The sequence below is a fragment of the Ceratotherium simum genome, chromosome 4 (assembly GCF_057802395.1).
Source record: "Ceratotherium simum simum isolate JZ-2026a chromosome 4, ASM5780239v1, whole genome shotgun sequence".
In the NCBI taxonomy this organism is placed as follows: domain Eukaryota; kingdom Metazoa; phylum Chordata; class Mammalia; order Perissodactyla; family Rhinocerotidae; genus Ceratotherium; species Ceratotherium simum.
The window spans coordinates 31,208,423-31,234,246 of record NC_141903.1 but is presented as its reverse complement, the minus strand read 5'-3'; positions in this window follow the sequence as shown (position 1 = coordinate 31,234,246).

Sequence of the window (25,824 nt, the reverse complement as noted above, 5' to 3'; positions counted from 1 at the left end):
TAGAGAATATCTGAGACTCTGAATGATGTCATCTTCCTACAGTGTCCCAAATAATATTGATCCAATCACAGAGTGAAATAATTCAAAGTTGGACTTGAGTTACTGTAAAAGCTAATCTATTTGCAATTCACTCTTATTCCCAGGATCCTAATTTAAACCTTAGGATTTTACCAAGGATCTTCTTCCTTGGCAAGCTTTGAACTCTAATTTTTACCCCTCAGCCTATTGAGTATTCTGAATGCAACATTCAACTTCTCAGGCTCTCAGGCACTGCTTTGAAATCAATGGTCACCCTAAGGAGAGAAGCAGCACTGAATGCCATGATCACCTCTATGAGATTCTGTCTTCTCTCAGATCCTTACCCTTCAGCTCCTCACTTCCTTGACAGCACTCTGATACCTCCAACTAGAATTTTTAAATATATTATCCAGCCTTTTGAGTTGTTCTCATACAGAGTTTTGGTCATAAATAACATGATCTGGCATTACCAGAAGCAAAATGCCTAGAAGGTGAGTTTTGAGCACGTCAAATATCCTGTATTTATATGTTGATTGAACCAAGTATATTTTTTGAATTTGATTAAAAACCATTCAGCCATTTTCACATGATATAACAACAGGCAAATAGAAAGAAATTTAATTTTATTTATGTTGACATAGCGGGTCTTCACAGGACCAAGTATAGAACTTTAAATCTGTCATGAGTTGGTTTTAACTTATTTGCTGTGATACTCCAAGAAAATGATACAAACTCTCTGTTCTCAGTCTTCTTATACATAATACTGGGATAACAGCTCTACCCAAACTGCCTCACAGGTTTATCTGGAGGACTAATTAGAAAACATAGACAAAAGTACCTAGAACAGGCCTGGCCCATGGTAGATATTTTAATAAATACTAGTTTAATCATGATTTGTAGAAATAATAATATTCAAAAGTTTATTGTTGGACCTGCTGGAAGGAAAGAGGTCTAACAGACAACAATAATAACTGATTCATTAGAATTCTCAGCATGCATGCAAGGATTCAGTGCTAGGTTGGGAATTCTGGTACATCACTATGCTATTTTTTCCCTTAAAATGGATCCAATTGTGAATTTTGTTAAAATAGAGAATCAGTGTGGAAAGGAAAGTTTTCAGATTTGAAAAGGACAAACTCAGACCTGGCAATTACTGGATGACTCTACTTTCTGGCCTCATCAAGGATACATTAGCTGGAAGTGAAATGAGCTCTTAAGTGCTGATAGAAGCATCAGGCACAAACTCTGGACTCCTTGAATGTTGACTCTGCCTCAGGGACAGAGCACCGAAGGTTACTTCTCAAAAAGAGGGACAGAGACTCAAAGGTCCCCATTTTGCTTGTGAATTTCCATTCTATCATTTATGACACATTAAGCACTCTACACTATTTATCTTTCCCTCCTCTCAACGTCTCAGTAACAGAGGTGCCATTATTCCCCCTCCCCTCCCATATCCTATATGTTGATAAACTGATGCTTAAAGAAGTCATAACACATGCCATAATCACACAGCCTCTATGTGGTAGACAATTCAGTTAACATTCATTGGGTACCTACTGTGTGCCAGGCATTGTGCCAGGCACTGAGTACAACAGTGACCAAGACAATATCCCTGCAAAGACGATAAGCTGAAGGAGGGAAATAGAAAGAAGACATTCCTGACCACGTGCTCTAAAAACAGCTCCTTTTAGTATAAGATGTTGATGTCACAATTGTTAAGACTGTGAAGAAAAGATGTTGAAGGAAGCAGAGTGAAAGCAAAACCAGAAGGCAGATAGAAAAGGTGGTCAAAGCATGGTCTCACACCCCCAGTAAGACACAGCCCCTGCACAGACCCAGCCCCTGATGCCTGGAATTAGCACCCAGCTCTACACAGCACGGACTTGCATTTTTGTAGGGGTGGAGCAGAACATATGAACCAATAAATAAGCAACACAGTTACAGATTAAGAGCTAAGAAGGAAATAAAACAGAGTCATAGGATAAAGAGTAACTGGGAGGCGGGTATTTTGGTAGTGTGTTCCAGAAAAGCCTCCATGAAGATGGGATATTTAAGCTGAGATTGGAAAGATGGGAAGTTCGAGGCAGACATATCAGGACTTGAGGCAGAGAGAGCTCAGCGTGTTGAACTGTGCCTGGAGTGGAGGAAGCAAAGTGGAGCCCAATATGAAATCAGGCAGGAGTTAAGGGAGGGCCAGGTCATACAGGAAGTGGGGGGGTCATGGCAGAGACTGAGAGCTCATTGTTTGTACATATTTCCTTTCCAACTGGCAATAATATATTGTTATTCCCTGGATCTCAGAGAGTGTTCACCAACAGCCCAGGTAGGATTAAGGCCCCCACTATTATCTCATTGTTTCCATCTGGAATTTTGCAGCTGGTTCCTTTTAGCCTCAGTTCACAGTTAGAAATCTCCTTGTACAGTTTATTGAACACAGCCAAAAATATTGTACTATAAGTATGTAATGTGATAAATATCGTTACAATGGCAACCATATTACATATATAAATGTATCAAAGTAACACAACGTACACTTTAAATTTACACCATGTTACATGTCAAATTTATCCAATATAAATAAATAAATAGCAGGATAAGTCAGAAAAAAAGAGAAAGAAACCCCTCCTTGTTCCCATTTCACCCCTTCACACCTCATGTGTGGATTTTTCTCACCATACTGGACTACAATTTTATTTTTAGGCAGAGCCCACAGAAACTATCAGAATAGTAAGTGCTCAGTGAATGTTAGTTAAGCTGATTTCGAAAGCAGGCATGGGCCTAACAGGTGCAAAGTTTGAGTGTTCATAACTGAAGGCTGGTAGGAGTCAAGAGAAAAGTGACTCTCCTGGCTCAGAATAAGGGGGAGGGAGGGCGTGGCAGGAAGGGCACCAACAGCAGGCGTTTCCTGGCCCATTCTTCCCACTGCATCTGCAGCCACGCATTTCCCCTTAGCCTTTGGGTAGAGAGACGTGAACTTCAGAACGTGGCCTCTGGACACCCCTCCTCATGGAAATACACTATCGATTTTTCTAGATAAAGCAATTCAAACAAAAAGAAAAATGCTTTTCAGCTAGGAAGACAAAATAATAGTTGCCATATTTTTGGAGAATGCCAAGCTGATGTCTCCGTAGCTGGAGTGAAAAGTCCGATTGCCCAGGTTCTTGGTCAGTGTAAGAGAGGAATTCAGACACCAACACAACGGCATAGCAAGCAAGCAAAGATTTATTGGAGGAAAGGTCAGATACACTCTAAGGGAGGAGCGGGCAGTGCTAGAGAACGCATCTGCCCCATGTCTTGAGTTAGTTTTATTTTTATTTGGGCTGTTTAAAAGGGAATTAGCATTATATGGTTTTCCGCCAATAATGGTCTTTCCTCCACCCACATGTCAAGAGGGGGAGTTCTTGACCCTCTAGGGGAATCTCCGGAACTGTCATGGCGGTCGTCCCCAGTGGAAGGGGGGCTAATGCATATGGAATTTGTATGTAAATTAAAGTCAATGTCTTCTAGAGGTGTATAGCAGAAGGCTTTGTACGTGCTGTTTGTCCACTTGTTACCTTTATCGTCGTGATTGAAGGTCTCCAACTCCGGTGGTGGCGCCAGGCGGGTCTCAATTCCCCTTTATCTGCATCTTGTAGGATGCCAGCAAGACGCTTCACTGATGCAGCAAGGTCTCCAACTATGATCCCCCACTTACGTCTGCCAAGCTACGTATCTCATCTTCAGGACCCCGCAAACATCTCTATCAATTACACGTACTTAGTGAGCAGCAATGAGACATCTATTAATTGGAACTCTAATGATCAGCCTTTACCAATATCTAATTTAGTGCTTCTGGCAGGAGCTGCCAGAAGACTCTTGGCTTGGGAATGTCCTGCTACTGCACTGCATGAAAGAAGATACCCTGTTTTCTTTTGTTTCAGGTCAAACTGTGGAGTGACTAAATCACGATATTTGAATAATTCTCTACGTTTGAATTAAAATACATACACATACACAGCATCTCACCTTTTCCCCACATTTCCAGCATTCAGAGCATCACTATCTCAGTTTGGCAGGGACCGGGCAGCTTCCTAGGCTAGGTGATATTTGATCTGAGTCATAAGGGTCTGAAAGATGACATGAGTGGAGCCATATTAAAGTAGAACCAGACCAGCCATTTCAGAGGAATTGCCTTGCACGTCTTGTTTTATCCTCCAAACTGGACCAAACCACCAACATTCCAAGAAGTTGGTAAGGACAGGAACATCTTGTCTGTAAGAACGGATGGAACTGGACTTTGCTGATGACCGGATTGCTAACCAATCGATGAAGTCTAGCCTTTTGCCTGATAACAGAATCTCAAGCCAATCTATGAAGTACAAACCTAGCCTGACCTTACCTAGCACCAATGAACTCTTCTTGAATACAACTCACCTCATCCTTCCTTTTTCCCATAAAAACCCTAAGCCCTTCTCCTGTAATCGGGCCACTATTTCGGTTTCTACCTGAATCTGTGCTCCCAGAATTTCAATTCTTTGATCCCAAAATACACACTTAGCCTCTTAAACTGGCTTCTATTTTTGTAGATTGACAAAGGATGAATAAGAATCCCAAAGCTAAAGGAAAGGCAGCTGTTGTGAGTAACATAACACAACTTCATTTAACACTGTAACTGATTTCTTAGCAGTTTTTATTTTTCATTCTATATTCAGTATCAAAGTATAGTGGTTCTAGGTGGGAAGGGATTGGAAAAGGGTAGCAGGAGGGCACTCCTGCAAAATAATAGCTCTAGTAGCAGCAATAGTAGTAGCTACTGTATAGTGAGCTACTGTGTCAGATACAGTGATGAGCACTTTACACATACTATTTCATCTCTGCTCACAAAATCACCATGGGAATTATTACCCCGTTTTGAAGATAATGAAGCTCAGGTTCATAGAAACTAAATTTCTTGCCTAAGGGTTCATAGTTAATAACAAGCAAGACCAGGAATCACGCACATTTCTCTGGAGGACAGACAGTGCAGTGGTTAAGAGTATGGGCTTTGGCATCAAAGGAAGAGTCATATCCTGGGACACAAGCCTCCCCTCGACTTTTTGTGTGTTTCTTTTCTAAATCATGAAGGTGTTGAATTCTATCATCTCCACAACTCCTTCTAGCTCGGTGCTCCAAAGTCTTCACGATCCAGCCAAGGGCTGGATGGCCCCTCATGTCTTTCTTTCCTGTTCTGATCCTCCTGCACCAGCTCCCAGCCCCTCCTCCTACTTCTGTACACAGAATAGAGCCCAAAAGTGAACCCAACAAGAAAGCTTCTTGTTATCACTGATGGGAAAGCCTGAGAAAAAAATGCGCTCGCTCAATGGCTCTAGCACTAATAGCAGTGCTTTTTAAACTCCCAAAAGGACTCTTGAAAGAAAAAATTAATGGATTCCAGAGCCAGCATCAGGCCAATTGGTGCCAATGGTGTTCTGCATAATTTAGTGTTATACTGTCAACTATGAAATATCTTTGGGCAACAGCTTAAGTTTCCTTTGAACAATATGAATCATCAGAAGGGAAAGGAGCAGGAGAAGGGGGAACAATGTAAAGACACTAATATCAAAAATGCATCTGAAGAGTTTAGGAAGGATGGTCTCAAAAAATATAAAAGTGGAAAAAAGTACTTCTAAATTAATATATTATCTCCTGAAATATGTACATGTAACGAACTAAATAACTTAAATATTATTTATAGACTAGTAACTATTTCATCTATAGATTTAGAAGTGCAAATGTTCGATTGGACCAAAAAATTTTTTTCAAACCTTATTTTTTTTGGAGAAAATGCAGGATCACCTAACATTCAAGATCGCCTTATATTTGGGCATATATGGGTAAACAGCAGGAGCTAACCTTGATCTTATTCCCTACATTACAAAGCAGTTCTTAAGTGCCTTCCTTATGCCAGGCATCAAGCTAGTCTCTGGAAATAGAGAAAGGAACAAAATGCTCTAGAATAGTGACTTTTAACAGCTGTTTAAATGAAAGCATTTACTGCCTTAACGCTGCCTTTCATATATGCATACAAGACCTGGTTTTCTTCATGTTTTAGTAAACATACAGTCTCTTTTGGCACCAGCGTAATGGTATGCAATGTGTCTTTTCTTTTCTTTGCACTAAGTCATACCCAACTCTATGCAGCATTGCATGACCCACTTAACTCTACATTCCAACAGACACGGCTTTAACCATATGAAAAAATCAGCTTATGCATTGTTATTGTTCATCATTTGACAGCCCTTCTGCCAGGGTTGCTGGTTGAGATCCACTGCCCAGCAGTATTCAGGTAGAAGAATGAATTGCTTCACTGTATGATTCAATGGAAACTTCCATAACCCAAAGTACTTCCTCCACTGCCTGTCACACTGCCTGAGAGTCACCCCATGAATGTGATTTTGTGGCCTAAAAAACAAACAAGCCACCAAAAACAAAGCAATATGCTTGGAAGTACCACTTAGAAGGGAAAATATATGAGCTCTCTGAGAACAACTTATTCTAAATGGTGTACAATCAACAAGTTAAGAGCAGACTCTGAAGGAACGTGACAGGATGCTGAATGAGTTTGAAAAGGAGGAAATAATAGAAGGAACAGACTGTATTTTCTCAAGGAAAGAGGGCACTGCCCAGAGGGTGATAAATATCTCAGGATAGTGAAGAGACCAGACAGAGCATGGCCGAAGGAGGGATGACCAGAGCCTTCACAGTTTTGTCAAGGAGTACCTAAACTAGATGCATATGCAGGATTCTGTTTGCAGATCATTTTTCCCAGCTACGATCTGATACCTCCAAGTCCTGTGCAGGCACTTGTCTAGATCAATATCCCACTGTGAACAAATCCTGGCAGCTGCTGCTCTTTACCCTACCCTGGCGCTGATGAAATCTCAGGCAAAGACGACCAATGAACCAACCATTCCTACCTGCTGCCCATCTGTTCTTTGGAAACAAATAATGGAATCATAGAGAAAACCAAGGATATGTCAAATCAAAGAAAAAATGACTGACTATGACTGGATTCACATAGTGGAGAAATTGTCTCCCATATATTCTGTGCAAGCTCATTTTGGCCTAAATGTATTGCTATTCTGATCCATTCTCTTCCCTGACTCCTCCCCCACCCCAATCCTTAAACCTCCTATTCAGTACTTGCTGGATTACAGTGTAGGGAGAAAGAAAAAGGCAATTGGTCGTTGGTAAGCAACCTTGTCTTCAAACCAGAAGTGCAGATTCTATCCCTGCAATCTAAGGTGAAATTTAATGTAATGGTTTCTGATTCTCTCAGAATTGCAGATTCAGTTTTCAGGGGAAATAAGAGACAAAATCAGTGACTCTAGAAACATGCTACATGCTGAGGGAAGTACAAGGTATAAAAAAGCTGTGGGTCATTTCCTCACAGAGCCACCCTCTAGTTGGGGAATCAAAAATCAGGGAGGACAAACGCATGGCATGCGTGCCTCTTCCCACCTAACCTGCCCCATGACAGACATTACTAAGTGATCCTGGTGTCCTTTTCTACCATCTCACATGCCATCTCGACTACCTCACATTCTGAGAGGAACCTCAGAATCCTCTCCAACGCAGCACTTCAATAGCCACTATCTATCTTTCAGAGTTAGTACATGATTTGAAATATATTTGCCATCCCTGGTCACAATTGACAGAGGAAACAATAACAGCCCATCACCAGATATTATTGTGCAAAACCAGGTTCTGTGGTACAGACAGTAAGGCAGTAGGGGTTTGGAGGGAAGCTTCATGGAGGAGGAGAGACTTAAACTGACTGTGGACATTCAGATAGAATTTAAAAAGTGAAACAAACGAAACCTGCCCACAGGATATAACATTCGAGAGACCAAGGCAAGGAGCTAACAGGAAGATCTGCATTCTCTTTCAAGGCCTCCCAGGTAGCTGGGCTCTTCCCGACATGGGGAAGGCATTCTCCACCCCAGGATAGTACCTGCAGCCCCATGCCCAGGACTTCACTGGGTGTCCTCACTCCTCAGCTTACAGCAGGCTAAGTCACCACTAAAAAGCAGTAAGGCACACCGCGGTGACCCCCAAACCTCAGCCTTTCATGATCCACCGTGACCATTTTTGCCATATCCATGTGCCGTCTTATCATTATCCACTTCATATGTTATTTAAATCCACTTACTTTTTAATTTAAATAAATCCATTTTGAAATACTGTATCACCACCACTGCATTAATTTAAATACGAAATTACTTTTAAAAGGTATTTGTTTATATGCCCCTAAAATAATCTCATATATTTCTATTAATAGATCTATGTACCACACCAGCTTTCACGGTTAAGAGTATGTGCTTTGGAGCTAGGTGGACCTTAATCCTAACCCCAGCTCCATCACTTATCAGCTGGAAGGCCCTAGGCAAGTTATTGGAATCTCTAAATTTCCTCATCTGTAAAATGGGTAAGTAATAGAACCCAGTGCACAGTGTTATTCTAAGGATTAATTAAGGAAATGCCTGTAACGTGCTCAGCAGAGTGCCCAGTACCCACTATTTTTAGGGACTTATAAGCCATTCCATTTTATCCTGGTTGGGAATATCTGTTCTCAACCAGCTCAAGTCATTTTCTATACCATAAACTATCAGAGTAGAGCGAAAACAGCATGGGCTTAGAAATCAGACAGGTGTGTGATTAAATCCAGGCTTTATCACATCTAGATGTGTAGTCTGGGTAGGTTACTTTAAACTCCCAATTACTTCATTTGTAAAATTAAAGAAATAATAGTAAGCATCTCTCCTGGCTGAGGAATGTCAATGAGATCACACACAGAGAATGCTGGCATATTGTTGTTGTTTGATAAATGGTAACTCTTTTTATATACAGTATTGTGTATAGGTTTACTTTGAATTTCTGAAAACACACATGCTGACAGGCTTTTGAAATCCCCAATTGTTGCCCTGCTTTAGACCCGCCTTTTTTTTTTTACTGTAAAACACTGGATTCCCAAAAATAATTCTGCCTTCTCCTTTCCATAAGAGTAAGCAAGGAGAGGACTGTATTAAGAAGCAGAACGAGGGAAGCCTTCAGAAAGATTCAAACCTTCACATCCAAGACCCAGGTTCCTTCCAACATGGCCTCTGGTTCTGTCTAAATGAGGAATTTCCCTTCTTTAATTAAAATGCAAATTCGATGTGATTCTAAAGATCCTTTTTCTGACGGATCTGGGGGAAACAGCTCCTCTCTGCTCTCTGGGGAGCAGGCCACTTCTCTTATCCAGAGCCATTCAGCTTCCTGCTGTGTGAATCTATGTCTTTGAGCCAGCAAAGGAAGGCAAACTCCACTCCTTTCTCCAGTGAAAGCTCTCACTGTAGCCTTTAACCCAACAGGCCTCGAGATGGCTGTGGGAAAACCTCTTTGACGGGTGGACGGAGCAGCTCTGTCTCCATTTATTCCTTTGCCTTTCAGTTTAGCACTCCCTCTCTGGCAGTAACTTCAGAATGGCTTTGCTGAAGTGGACTCATGTTACTAGAAATGGTCCTGAGACCCATAATTCATTTCACAGGGGCTGCCAAGGAGCTGTCAGACAGTGGTTCTTATGGCCACAGGTCAGATTTAAAGCTGTGACCTCAAGGAAATGCACATGCTTCACATCCCATTAAAAGTAGCTTGAGCTAGACAGTGGCCCCCATGGAGTCCATCAACTTTGTTTTGGTTGCTGGGCCAGAGCTGTTGTCTGCATTGAGAGAAAAAGAAAAGTTGCAGTCTTTCTTAGAGGCTGAGATTTCACTCAAAATATTTTTCCTGCTCAGCAAACACTCATCCATTTACTTCTACAAGTCAAGAAGGAAGAGTTTTAGCTCTATAATACAACCCAAAGAATCTAAAGCAAGAGTCAACCCAAGAGGATTCCAGTCTCATTATAGCATCCATATTGACTACATACTGGATGGTCTGGAATAGTACATAGGTTTCAATTTGAGTGGCAGTATTGACAAATAATTGGGAATGGCTGTCTAGAACATTGCGCTAAGAAGACTAAATGGGGAAGGGCGGTGGTCAATTAGCAATATTTTGCCTTAGACGCAGGACTGGGAAAAGATAGCAATTATGCCATATATTTACTGACCTTAGTTCATGAATATTTTATTTCCTTCCTGAGCTGTTGTCATAGCCTTCAAATCAGCTTTCCTGCCCACAGGTCTCCATACTCCAATGCATTCTCCATTCTGCCACCATAGTCAGTAATTGACCAGGCACGTCTAACCACATCATTCCACCTGTGACTCACATGGCCCAAGGCCCTTAGTGTTGTGTATAATGCCCTAGGCAATTGAGCTGCAGCCCAACACTCCAGCCACTTCTCTCATCACCCCTCACCACAACATGGTGCCTAGGTCACGCCAAATTTCTCACATTCCCTGAAATGCCCCTCCTCTTGGCACATGTTGCTCTTTTTCTCTAAAACGACTTTACCTACCATACTCCCCTTGTGAAATTTGACACATCCTTCAAACTTCAATGGAAATGTCACACCTTAATCTCTCTATCCAGGATGCCCCAAGACGGTTTGTTCTTATGACTTCGATCTCACTTTTTATATCATAGTCTTATTAATGAGGACTCTTCCATTGCAAGTGACAGAAACCAGTTCAAACTGGCTTGAGAAATAAGAAAATACCAAATTAATAATTTTAAAAAAGGAATGAACTATTCCCTCATGTCAGTAAAAAGTTTGGAGATAGAATCTTCAGACATGACTGGATTAAGGTGTTCAAATTATATCTTCACAGCTGATTCCTTCATCTCTAGGGATTCTTTTTCGTGTTGACTTAACTCCAAGTGGTTGGTTCCCACATGGGGGCCACTCCAGCTGCAAGTCTACATACAGGGAGTTTTCATTCCTAATAGTTCCAATAGAAAGCTCAGAATTGAGTCTTATTGCCCTGTCTAGGATCATGTGCTTACTGTGAACCAATCACTGTGGTCAATTGCTGCTGATTGTTCAGGTCTGGGTCACATTCCACCCCTGAAGCAGGGAGAGTAAATCAACTCCACCCAAACCATATGGACTGACAGTGGGAAACTCTGGGTTCATCAAAGGAAGATAGGAGTGTTATTTCCAGAAAAAGAAGGCATCTATTCCAGGAAGAGAAATTATAACAACTGTACACACACACAAAGTGATGAATTTTGAGTTTATATGTCTCTTTTTCCACCAAACTGAGCCCATCTCACTCATTCATGGTACCCAGTGGCAGAGACTTCAAGGACAACATTAAAGACAAGCACTTTTGGGTCGGCCCCGTGGCTTAGCGGTTAAGTGCATGCGCTCCGCTGCTGGCGGCCGGGGTTTGGATCCCGGGTGCACACTGACGCACCGCTTCTCCGGCCATGCTGAGGCCGCGTGCCACATACAGCAACTAGAAGGATGTGCAGCTATGACATACAACTATCTACTGGGGCTTTGGGGGGAAAAAATAAATAAATAAAATCTTTAAAGACAATCACTTTTCTTCAACTCTTTGGAAGTATATGAGAGCTCCATTTCAGTCTCTTGGGAACATGGTTATTAATTATCTCTGTTTACTGACTATTTCCTCATTCTGTGAAGCAATTTATGAGTCTCAGTGCAGCTTGCAGAGACAAGCATTTCTCGAGTCCTTGCTTGACAAGCACAGAAGGGAATTTATGTGAAGTGTTCCATGATACATATTATGTTTACTTGCAAATGAAATTTATTCTGGTTTTTGTGTTTATTTATAGCACACTGATTCAGAACCGATGCAGTCATTAAAAAATGGCTTATATGCGACCAATTTAAAATATTTAAAACCTCTTATTGTAACAACAAAAGATAAGGGAGTTAAAATGAATAAGAAAAGAGAAACTTTTGTTAATGCCAAAAGACAAAAAAAAAGAAATGAGAAATCTCTAGGGAATATAGATACATATGCACTGTACCTGGACTTTTATTTGAAATCATATTTGATTTTTAAGTCTCAATAGGCAAAGAAAATCCCTGATCGCTCATGGGTAATCCCTGAAAAGTCTAAGAAGCTTGTATGAATGTTAGCCTTAGAGTTAATCTCTTTAGAGGGTGTTTTCCTCTGTAACTCCCCAAAGTGGGAATTACAAAATGGGAATTCTGTGCCTGATGTAGGAAACACACTGGCTTTCCAGTTTTACAGACCTGCATTCAAATTCCAGCCTGCCATATTTCAGCTCTATCGTCAAGAAAAAGCAACTTGCTCAAAAGTATTTCTACTTCTATTACAAAACACACAATGACATTGATCCCAAAGTGGCAATATTGCAATTCAGACACATTTATCTAATGGCAAGGAACACATTACATGTATTTTACTTAACAAACACATCTAGCACTTACTTTGTGCCAGGCATTGTTCTAGGTGCTTCATATATATATTTACTCATTTAATCTTCACAACAACCCTTTGATATAGGTACTAATATGACTACTCCCATTATATAGATGAGGGAACTGAGGCATAAGGCAGTCAATAACTTGCGTAGGATTTCACAGTCACTAAGTGGCAGAGCCATCAACTGGACGTGGGCACCTAACACTGTAGTCTACGCCTTTGACCATGTAGTAACTGCTTCTCACTATGCTATACAAAGCCAGTATAGTGGTTTTGGATTGAGGCAAGCCTAGGTTCAAACTCTATCTCTACCACCTACTAACTAGTGACTTGGGCAAGTTATTTCATCTCTCTGATCCTAGATCTTCATCTGTTACCTGAAGATAAAAATGTCACATAAATCCTCTAGCACTATGCCTTGCACTCAAATGTTAGCTTTCTTCCTGCAAACACGAGTCTACTAATTGCAAACAGGCTTAGCATCTAACCTAGCTACTGAGTGGGTATGGCCTTTAAGAACATATTCAAGGAAGGCACAATTCTAGAAATCACCCAGTGAATTCAGATAGAGACAAAAAGTGGGGGAAAAACAGCACTTCAGGCTTGATGCTCAAAAGCAAGTTTTGGCTTTGAATCATCTAATTCATTTTGGGAGTGTCAACCAAGCTTGTGCAGTGCTGCCAGTGGTCCAAAAGTCTTATTAGGGTTTCAGGAAAGAAGAGCTAGGTTATTGATCTGCACACTCAAGAAATAGCAAAGTTGATTCAGTGTTCCCCTGTGACAGAGTAAGTGAAAAAGTACTGCCAGAACGAGCCCCACATAATGGCTATCCTACGTGTGAAATCCTTCAACAGAAACACAGGGAGGCCACAGCCAAAGGAAAGATTTTGCCTCCAGTAACCGCTCAGCTGGTGTTTTCTCACAACCTAATGACCAAATTCAATCATCTGCACAACCAATCTAATTGATTATATTGAAATGGAGCATCAAGGTGGCAAACAATAATAATAGTAATAATAACAACAATAATAATAATAATATCCAGGCAGTCTAGGGTATCTTTATGTGTTCTTACAAAATCCCGAGAATCAAGATACATTAAGGTAGAAAAAAGAAAGCATAGCTATTTATTGGCTTCCAAACAATTGGCAGGTATATGACTGGTAGACATGGGGCTGTATGTAATCAGAGTCCATCTGCACTGACCCAAATATGAAAAAGGATTATTATTCATCTCCATAGCAGCAACTTATTGAGCAACTATTTGCTAGACACTGGGCTAAGCATACAAGGTGTATTAAATAGTAAAATCTTCACAACTATATTTCAGTGCAGCAAGTATAACTATTATCCACATTATAGATAAGGACAGTGGTTCAAAGACAGTAATTAGCTTTCCCAAGTCCACACAGTTGGTTTATGGATTTCAATATTTTCATCTGCAAATAGAAGAAACCCGAGTCTAAGTTCAAATTAAAGACTTTATTGTCTCACGTAACAGGATGGTCAGAGGCAGTTTGAGCTCTGAGGATGATTGAATTGGTTGACTAATAGCTTAAAGGTGTTACTAAGGTCTAAAATTCCTTCATGTCTCCCAGCTCCACCATCCATAGGCTGCAGCAGATCCAGAGTCACTTACTATGAATGTCTCTTAAACAGAAATTTTCCTCAGAAGCACGTCCTCATACTCCCCAACTTCCTTTCATTTCTCATTGGCTAGAAATATCTCACATAGCTATTCCTGAACAAATTACTTAGGAAAAGGAATGGAATTACCTTTAAACTAACTGGGCTTATCAAGGCGGGTTGGCACTGAAAAATAGTGGATTATGAATATTGGATAGGAAACAATATTGGATAGGAAAACCAAAGGCAGATTGGATGTTGGCTATAAATGAACAATGATGATCATTGTAACCAATGAATGTCAATAAAAGGCACCACAGCTGTGTCCAAAGCTAGTGCTCTTCACTAGTACCCTATACTGTATGTAGGTTTAGATCCTACTGTTGTGATGCCTTTGTCCCAAAGCCACCAGCCTACAGAGGACTGAAAAACTCCTGTGAACTGGTCATCTGGGGAGACAGTCAGTGGTTTTGGACATAGATCCTGCTGCAATTGCCCAAACTCAACTACTTGCTTCTGTTCTTGCCCTCTCTAGTCTGTTCCTCACCACAGCTCAGATGATCTGATTGAAATTAAAGCTTGGTCATGCCATTCTCCTGCTTAAAATCCTTCAGTGGCTGCCCACAGATATCAGGACAAAGATCAAAACCCTGAATAGTTTGTCCCCTGCTTACCTCTCCAGCCAGCCCCTCTTCCCCTCTCTGCTCTAGCCGTACTGGCTTCTTTCACACCCTCTTCTCATGTGATTTTCACATGCTGGTCCCTCTCCTTGCAATTCTTTCCCTCTACTCTTCACTAAATTAACTCGTTCTTCAGATCTCCGTTAAAGCATGTCTTCCTCAGAGAAGCCTTCCTTGACTCCTGATGGTGTCAAACCCCTTTCAGACCCTTACATAGCACCATGTACCATGTCTTCAGAGTGCTTACCACAGTTTCATTTTACATTTATTTGAGAGCTTAATTGATTAATTGAATTTTGCTCATTAGCCTGTGCCATAGTCAGCTCAGGCTGCTATAACAACAGACTGGATGGCTTAAACAACAAAGATTTGTTTCTCACAATTTTGGAGGCTGGGAAGTCCAAGATCAAGGTGCTGGCAGATTTGGTATCTGCTGAGGGCCTGCTTCCTGGTTCATAGACAACCATCTTCTCACCGTACCTTCACATAGCAGAAGGGGCAAGAGAGCTCTCTGGGGTCTCTTATAAGGGCACTAATCCCATTCATGAGGGCTCCACCCTCACGACCTAATCACCTCCCAAAGGCCCCACCCGCTAATACTATCATATCGTGAATTAAGTTTCAACATATGAATACAGGGAGGACATAAACATTCCGTTTCTAGCAGCCTGTAAGCTCCATGAAGACAGGTATTGATTCTGTGCTTTCTGGTTTGTAGCCCTCATTTCCAGCACTCTCCATGGATCATGGCAGGTGCTCAGAAAATACTGGTTGAATTAAAAAACAAACTAGAGAACACAAGAGTTTCACTCTCTGTTCTCTTAACCTCTTCACTACTGATCCACCTAAGCAGATTCACAACTTGACCCACAACCTCCTGACTCCCAGCCTCTCTCTGTCTCTCTCCTTTCACTCCACAAACTCCATGGAGTTGGACTCAGATCCGAGATCTTTGTAATCCACGTACGGCGGGGCCTCATGGGCTGGGGCTAAAAAACAACTACAGTTTTCTTAAAATTGTACTATAAATAATTAATAAGCAAACAAGTAAACAAATTAGCAGTACAGAGTATGATTAAGAGCTCAAACTCTGCAATATACAAAGAATGAGATCTTCATATATTAAACTGTGTACCTGGGTTGGTTATGTAACCTCTCTGAGCCTCAGTTGTTTCAATATAAAATGGGGATAATGATATTGATCTCACAAGATTTTTGTAGGTATTCAATTAGCTAATATATGCAAAACATTTAGCCCAGAAATGGAACCTACTATTAACAAACCAAATTCCTATAACTACAGAAATGTTCTCAGAAAATTTTTATAAAGAGCCAAACTTTTTTTTTTTTTTTTTTTTTTTTTTTTTTTTGTGAGGAGATCAGCCCTGTGCTAACATCCGCCAATCCTCCTCTTTTTTTGCTGAGGAAGACGGCCCTGGGCTAACATCTGTGCCCATCTTCCTCCACTTTATATGGGACGCCGCCACAGCACGGCTTGCCAAGCAGTGCGTCGGTGCGCGCCCGGGATCCGAACCAGCGAACCCCGGGCCGCCGCAGCGGAGCGCTCACTCAACCGCTTGCGCCACCGGGCCGGCCCCCCAAACTCTTTAATAAAATAATGGGACGACTTAAGGTAAAAGGGGTTAAGAACTATTGCTGTAGGAATTCCAGGCAGTAGATGTAGTTAATATGAATAATTCATATGACAAAATGCTTGACTTTTTGAACCCAGTTAGTCTATATTGTGCTCAGAGCTCCAACAGAAATTTTAGGTCCAACAGAGTTGTGAAATCGAGATTAATTCTTCTGTTTTGCAGAACCCAGTCATAGATTAGATTTCTTCAATTAAAACCTTGCTGTGTTAGTGAAATAAGTCAGACAGAGAAAGACAAATACTGTATGATATCACTTATATGTGGAATCTAAAAAAGCTGAACTCATAGAAACAGAGAGTAAAACAGTGGTTACCAGGGGCGAGGGGTTGGGGAAATGGGGAGATGTTGATCAAAGAGTACAAGCTTCCAGTTACAAGATGAATAAGTTCTGGGGATCCAAAGTACAGCATAGTGTAATAGTTAATAACACTGTAATATGTACTTGAAAGTTGCTAAGAGAGTAGATATTAAATGTTCTCACCACACAAAGGAAATGGTAATTATATGACGTGATACAGGTATTAGGTAATGCTATGTGTGGTAATCATTTTGCAATATATAAGTGTATCGAATCAACATTTTGTGCACCTTAAACTTACACAATGTAATATGTCAATTATATTTCAATAAAGCTGGGGGAAAAAATCTTTGCTATGTTAATTAACTCATTCCCTTCTATTCTATCAAAACTTGGTATTATTCTGCCACTTAGTTTTGACAACAGAAAGCAGTGGTAACAGCAGAGTTCTGCAGGTCTTCCCTCTCACAATAGCTTCATATCACAAAAAAAGTCAAGAAGAACGTTTCCCAATGTCTGTGGAAGAGTCTCTGGTGTATGAATGTTCACCAGTATCTCACACCCATACAGACATTACTAATCAATCAGGGTGTTCTTTCCCACTAAAACCCACATATGGTTTCTTAATCCTTCTCAACATAGAGCTCCAGGAGTTACACCATTCATCAGAGTTGATGTGTGAGATATAACCTGTTCTCCAAGCTGGACCTAAGGAAATGTTCTATAAGAGACCAGAAATCAAATTGTCATGACAACAAACACAAGTGTCAACCTTATGATGTCACCACCCATGACGACTAACTTTAGAATGTTATTGCAATCAAAGAATTACGGTCTAGAAAAAACAATAATAATGATGATTTTAAAATAGTTCAAGTTCTTTCCTTGCATTCTCAATTACCATGAGTGGGATATACTGAGCTCAGGAAGAATTTATTTAAAATTTTCACTTTTCTTCCCCCTCCACTTCCTTCATACACAACTTCTTCCATGGCTCACTTGTCAAATTCTTCAAAATATTTGTCACCCAGCCCTATAACAGGCCCTGCTCACCCTTCTTGTCCTCCTATTTCCTCCAATTTTGCATCACCAAAATGCAAAAAGCCCGTCTGGAATGACACGGAGGGGGTAAGTATTGAAAGTGGTAACATCAGCATCATCTTTAACAGAAGGGCAGAGGAAGGATTGGGAATACTCACACTGTAGAAATTTTGCGATGGATCTAGCCTATGATTTTAGGCCATTACTTCACCATTCCTCAATTTCAAGAATAAACATTTCCCATTATCAGTGCTGGAGTTCACAAAAGGGTCTCAACAAGCCAAATCTAAAAGCAGCTTTGGCACAAGGAATGGCTTTTTTGAAGCTAATGCTCAGAAATCCCCACAGAGCCTGTGAAAAAACAGCCACTTCAAATGGTGAGAGCTTATTTCCTCTGGTATTGCTACTTCTGTCTCTCATTTCTCCTTCATGTGACAGCAAATGTGGAAGGGCAGGAGGAGAGAGACTGCTTAAGAGAGTCAGCCTTGATTTCACTCATTAAAGGCAGCAAAAATTAGAAACAAATAAAAATTCCATTGACTTTTACCTCCTCTCAAAACAGAAAGTCTCTGAGCTATAAAAGATTCAATAAAAGCAAGAAAAAGGGCTGATAAAAAAATAGAACCCATAGCCATCATTTCCCTAACTTTAAAGGAATGTTGATCTTTCCACTGATATGCAGAATTTTTCTTCTAGCTTTGGATCATAAAAATTTTCATACTGACATCCAATTTTATTTGCATTCTAAAACTTTTCCAGAATATGTACCCTATACAGCTTTGAAGTCCAGGATAACACATCCTTCACTAGCATCGTTTCTCTAGTTCAGAACACCAAGCACCCATATTCTGATTCTATGAGGGATGAGTAAGACAGAAGTCTGGGGTAAATGCAGCACTAGAAAAGCTCACACAAGGTCAGAAGCAAGTCTTTAGAGGAGAGAGAAACATTTGAGTCAGGAAGACAATGTGCAGAGATTCTGAAATCCACTAGACCTAATTGAAAAGAGACATATATTGGAATCAGCCATGTGCCCAACAGATCTCTCCCCACCCAAGGTTGTAAACACCCAACAAAAGACTCTGATGGCTACACTCCAGCATTTCAGAGGATAGCTCTAGGCTCCTCTTTATCCTCCATCCTGAACCAGCTTGCTGTTTTGGTAGCTTAAGTTCCCATTCCTTTATCTCTTATATGTGTTATAAGTTTACTCCATAAGAAGAGATAAGAATTTCACTCGACAACATCAAATATTTTTTAAAAAGTCAAATTTTATATCTCTTTATCAGATGGCTATAACAGGAAATTCAATTTCAGTCAAGCTGAAGGAAGCCCCTTCCCTTCCTCATATGCTTGACGACATGGGCAGCTCAGAATATTTGAGGAAGGGCTTTGGAGAAGGGCTCTTCAAGTCCACGCTAGTTCCCAGTGATATGTCCATTAGACACACTTGCAGTGTCCCTTGAGCGCAGATGACACTGCAGCTTTCCTGTGAAACTTGAGCACAGGATGTTTGCTGAGAGATAGACCCTAGGCTCCTAGTGTCCAGATTCATGGATGAACTAAAAACTGCCTCCCCTCTCAGTTTTCCCCCCAGTGTGCTGAAGACAGTGGGCTACTGCTCCCCATAATGGTAATTATCTCTCCATGCATAAAGCACTCAAGAAAGTGTCAAAGATACTCTCAGAATATTCCCCTGTTGTTACAAAGTTATTAAAAACAGATGACTAAAATGGTTCCCTTTCACCTATCAAAATCTCGTCTCATTCCCCAACCTATGCACTTCTCCAGGCTCTGTGGGAGGAAGGGGTAGGATGAGGTATAACGAAAGATGCTGCCATTTTGCTTTTCCTCATTTTCAGGAATAGCCAATCAAAATGGAAACAGAGAAGGGAAGAGCGTAAAGAAAGAGGATTAAGCTTTGTGATTGCCTTATGAGTATTAACTGAAGGAAAATGATATTACTTCAGCATTAAATTACATTAGATGCTATGGGAGAAGGAGGAGAAAGGAAAGAAGAGATTGCTAGCTAATTTCAATATTGCTTCTAGTAGGGAAGCATAAGACTTACCCAAAACAGAGGACCTGAAGTGTGTTATATAAAGGTGTTAACCTAAGGGTAGCCGATAGACCAAAATTCCAGACCTTCCTAAATGCCAAAAGACATGTCATAAAAAGAGAGAGAGAGCAAGCAAATAAAATAAGCCCATAGTGAAATACTACAGATGTACACATACATCACATCACATCACGTAAAATAAAACAATGTGACACAACTGAGGTCAAACCTCTCAAGCACATCAATAAATGTAAATGAGCTTAACACATCTATAAATTTTCAGATTTGCTAACGAAGCAAAATTCAACACATCCAAGAGACACACCCAAACCAAAGACATTAGGAAAGGTTAAAAGTGAAATGATGGACATAAAAGCAAAAATCCTATTAGAAAACACAATGGGAGAGTAAAGCTCACTTATAAGAGCAATAGTAATACTATTATCACAGTAATAACAACACTTCAGCAAAATCCACATGAGAAAAACTATAAAATATTTCTGAAAGACACAAAAATAGACTTAAACAAATAAAAAGACTTTCCATATTCTTGGCTAGGAAAAGCCAACATCATAAACTGGTCAATCCTCTCAAAGTTAATTTTTATACTTAATGAGCTCAAATTAAATGCCATCAGGTTTTTGTTTTCCTGGAGATGAAGTTGATTGTAAAGCTCATTTGGGAAAACTGTGAAAAAAATGAGAAATAGGAGGGGTGACTTAGATACAAAAACATTTTTTAAACTTATAAAATTTTTTAAATGTTTTATTGGTACATGAATAGACAAAAAGACAAATGGAAGAAATAAAAAATCCAGAGATAGACCTAGTCACATATGGAAATTTAGCATTTAATAATTGAATTTATATAATTGAACTTTTTCATTAATTCAAATTCAGCATCTCAAATGAGTTCGGAGAGGATGGATGTCTTAATAAGTGGTATTGGAATAACTGGTGAGTCATATGGAAAAAGATAAAATTGGATCCATCCTTCACTCTGTACACCAGTATAAATTCCCAATGGATCAGAGATTTAAATGCAAGAATAATACCATATAAGCAATGAAATAAAATATGAATGAATTCCTCTAAACTTAGAAGTAGAAAACACTTTCGTGTGACTCAAAATCCAGGTGCAATAAGGGGAAAGTTTGATAAATTTGACCCCCGATATTTTAAAAATAAAAGCCTCTGTATAGCAAAAACTCCATAATTAAAAATAAAAATGATAACCTGGAGAAAAACATTTGCCACTTTTTGCAGGGATAATGAGTTTATATTCTAAAAATAGAAAAGAAATAGATCAATAAATTATAGAAAAAAGGGCAAGAGATACCAACAGACAGTTCAAAAAAAAGTGATGTAAATAGCTCTTAATCCAGATGAAAAGCAGCTCAATCTTGCTCATAATAAAAGAAATGCAAATTAAGACTATACTTATTACGCATGCAAAGTGACAAAAATCTAAAAGTTCAACAATCTACTCTTTTGGCAAGATTGGAAGAAATAAGCATTGTCATACACTGCTGGTACAAAATAGAATGAATCCATGGAGAAGAAATTGGCAGTATCTGCAAAATTCATATGCCTTTACCCTTTGATTGAGCACTTCTGGAATTCCATCCCACTGGAAAAAATAGCAAAAGATGTATACAAAAGGCTACTAGTTGCAGCATAATTTATTAGAGTAAAAGTCTGCAAATAAACCAAATAGCTATCAGTCAGGAACTGGCTTAGGGGTCAGCAAACTACAGCCTGTGGGCCAAATCTGTGGGCCTGTTTTTATACAGCCTTTAAGTTAAGAATGGTTTTACACTTTATTTGTTTGTTTGTTTGTTTGTTTGTTTATTGCAGAAGAAGATTCACCCTGAGCTAACATCCGTTGCCAATCTTCCTCTTTTTGCATGAGAAAGATTGTTGCTGAGCTAACATCTGTGCCAGTCTTCCTCTATTTTGTATATGGGACGCCACCAAAGCACAGCTTGATGAGCTGTGTGTATGTCCGTGCCGGGATCCAAACCCACGAACCCCGGGCTGCCAAAGAGGAGCACGCATACTTAACCACTACACCACTAAGCTGGCCCCAGGTTTTACACTTTTAAAGAGTTGGAAGAAGAAGAAGGAGAAGGAGGGAGGGTGGTGGGAAGAAGGGACAAATATGTTTATATCTTATCCTTTCAGAAAATGTTTGCTGAACCCCTGACTGGATGAATCATCCGGGTACATCCGCACAATGAAGTACTACACTAACATAAAGAAGAATGAGGACTAAAAATAATAACTGCAACATAAACTCTGTTTAAATACATAAGTTGGTAACAATATTAAAGAAACAAAAAAGAAAACAACGCGTTGGTCACTTTTGGAGGAAGTCGTTATGGATTGAATGTTTGTGTCCTCCAAATTCATACGTTGAAGCCCTATCCCCCAATGTTATTGTATTTGGAGGTAGGGTCTTCAGGAGGCAATGAAGGTTAAACGAGGTCATAAAGGTGGGGCTCTGATCCAACAGGATTAATGTCCTTATAAGAAGAGACACTGGAGAGCTCAGTCTCTCTCTCTCCAGGGCAGGCATCGAGGAAAGACCACGTGAGCACACAGCCAGAAGGCACCATCTGCAACCCAGGAGGAGAGTCTCACAAGAATCCAAACTCTGCCAGACCTTGATCTTGGACTTCTATCCTCCAGAACTCTGAGAAAATAAATTTCTCCTGTTTAAGGCACCCAGTTGATGGTATTTTATTATGGCAGCCTGAGCTGATGGATACAGATACCAAGGAACCAACTTATTTTGAAACAGGTAAATAAAAGGAAAGAATCAACCAGTTAACCTGCATTTCGTGAGTAATAAAATTGTTTATTATAGAAATACCCCAACTAATAAAGGAAGAAGGAATGATAAAATTAGAGTATTACCATTTCTGCCATCCCTAATAAAATAACGTCTCTAGGCAATAATCTTCAATGGCTGCGACCATTACAAAAAGAGGGACAAGACATCACGTGCCTCCTACTAAAAATAAACATCATCATTTATGGGGTAATCTTGAAAAAAAACCAAACCTTAATGTTATTAAGCCTTTAAATCTGATTACCAATTTGTAGAAAACACAGGGGACAGAAAAATGCTTTTAATGACATCATAGGAATAAAGTCAGCAGAATTCAGACTGTAGGAAACTTTATGGAAAAAATAACCAGATTTTTCAACAAATAAATTACAAAGATAAGAAAGAGAGAGAATCTATAGATCAAAAGAGACTCAAGAGACCAATTAAAGATCAATTGAAATATATGGGCCTTCTCTGGATCCTAAGGCAAACCAATTGTGAAAAAGCATTTCTGAGGCCACTGAGGAAATTTTAACATTGAGAATATTTGAAAAGAATTAAGAAATCATTAGTTTCATTTTAGTATGCTGATGGTATTGAGATTATGTTTTTTAAAGAGTCCTCGTGTTTACAGATTGAAATATTTATGGCAGGAATGATATCACATCTTAGATTTTCTTCCCAAAAATCTGGAGATGGGGTCATAGTGAGTCAGGGCCTAGAAGAAATAAAATTGGCCATGAATTGGTAATTGTTGAAGCCAGATGATGGGTACACAGGGGTTCATTATGCTGTTCTACTTCTGTATATAACTGAAATTTTTCATAATAAAAATTTTGTGTTCAAATGAAACTAGAAGAATGGGAAAACGGGAGCACCACCACCATTCACCTCAAGCCCTGGGAATAAAGTGTGAATTATGAGTTTTCAAGTTGGTAACTACCTATGGTTTCATTAAAAATTCACCACTGAGCATGAGAGTTGCCCTTTGGACATCCTGTTCTCTGAGCTGAAGTTCTGCATTGTCTATAAAGCTCTCCCTTTCTAAATTCACTCTGCCTTGCATTCCAGAGACTTGTAGTATAAACCACAGGCTCCCAAACTTGGATAAGAAGCAAAATCAGCTAAAGAATCTTTTTTCAAAGTAGATTTCAGAGCCCCAGCCCAGCTCTACCAAATCAGGATCTCTATAGGTGGTGTCCTCTATCCCGTATTTTCAACAAGTTCCCAGTAATTCTGATGGAGTCAGCTCAGAACTTACTCTGGTACTAGAATTTAAATCAACATTGCTCGAGCTTTTTAAATCCATGCCCCCTTTTGATAAACATAAAGATCGTATATCTACCTTTAATCTTATTAATACAAGCATTAGAATTTTAAGAACTTAAGAACTTTTTTTCTAACTATATTTGCATGCCACCTCACCTCTTCAAGATTCTCCACCCAACCCTTGGGTTGGTCCTCAAATTATGTCTTGAATATTAATTCAAAATAGTTTAGGGGGCTGGCCCAGTGGCACAAGCGGTTAAGTGCACGCACTCCGCTGTGGCGGCCCGGGGTTCACCGGTTCGGATCCCAGGTGCGCACCGACGCACTGCTTGGCAAGCCATGCTGTGGCGGCGTCCCATATAAAGTGGAGGAAGATGGGCACGGATGTTAGCCCAGGGCCAGTCTTTCTCAGCAAAAAGAGGAGGATTGGCAGATGTTAGCTCAGGGCTGATCTCCTCACAAAAAAAAAAAAAAAATAGTTTAAGCAATCTTAAAACAAGCATCATGTCACTTCTTTTCATCAACTTCTTCATTGCCATTAGCATCACAATTTGGCAGGATAATTAATTCTTTCATTGAAGAACTGTTTACTGAGCATCTGATATGTGCCAGGCACTGTGCTAAGGATAAAATGGTGAGTAAAACAAGGTCTCTGCTCTTGGGGAAACCACATCCTAGCACACAGAGACAGTTGATAAGATAAGTCAAGGTAGTGCTGAATTCTACAAAGATAATAAAATAGAGTGGTGTAATTGGCCAAAGTTGGGAGTGGTCTCTACTTTAGAAAAGATATTCTGGAAAGATCTCTACAAAGAGATAACATTTGAGCTGAGATGCAAACAATGAAAAAGAACCAAATTATAAATGAGGGAAGAGAAGGTCCCAAGTAGAGGAAAATGCAAATACAGAACCCTGAAGCTAAGCTCTATATTCAAGAATGGAAAGAAGACCAGTAGGACTTTAGCGTGATGAGGATGAGGAAGTGTGGCAATGGATGATCTTTTGAGGCATTGATTTATGTTTGATTGCTGTTACTGTAGGAAAATGGAAAGAAAATGTCATTTTCCCTCCTCAACATCAAGAAGGTAACAAATTTTTAGGTTTTCCTTGCCTTAAGGGATTACTAACAATTTCTGTGTTTCAGAAACTAAATCACCAGATTCCTAGGAGACCCCTTCCCGGCTAGCCTCAGGGTTTTAAGGCAGGTGGTGGGGAGGGCGGACATTCGAATTAAGAAAGTGGAAGATTCCTCAGCCCAAGGGAAATAGGGAACATAACAAGTTGTAGTCTTGAGAACCACAGCTAGAGATCTTCAAGATGAAATTGAACTGAAAAGATGAAGAGCCACCTACCTACAGAAGCCAAGAGGGGCCTGGACAAGCTCATCAATGGGGAGCAGAGTAGACTGAGGACCAGAGAGCCCTTCCTAAGTACAGAGGACTGCTAAGATCTACGGAGACTTCTCACATCCTTGGAAGGGTTAGAGAGGTCTCTAGAATACAACTGAAGGTGAATTTCCCTCCCAGGGAAATGGGGAGATCAGAGAAGGCAATATAAATAGGAGAAATAAAGAAATGTGACTTTGTTTGCACTTGAGAGTTACGCATGAAAATTCATTCCAACCACAACAACTAATAACTACAATTAAGAGCCAGCCCTGATGGCCTAGCAGTTAAAGTTGGGCACACTCCACTTTGGCGGCCCGGGTTTGGTTCCCAGGTGTGAAACCACACCACTTGTATGTCAGTAGCCATGCTGTGGCAGCAGCTCACATAGAAGAACGAGAAGAACTTACAACTGTACACAACTATGTACTGGAGCTTTGTGGGGGGAAAAGAAGAAAAAAGGAGGAAGATTGGCAATAGATGTTAGCTTAGGGTGACTCTTCCCCTTGCAAAAAGATAAAATAAAATAACTATGATTAAACGCCTCAAAAAAGATTATTCTGTGCTTGGTGCTTTCTATGTATAATTTTTAA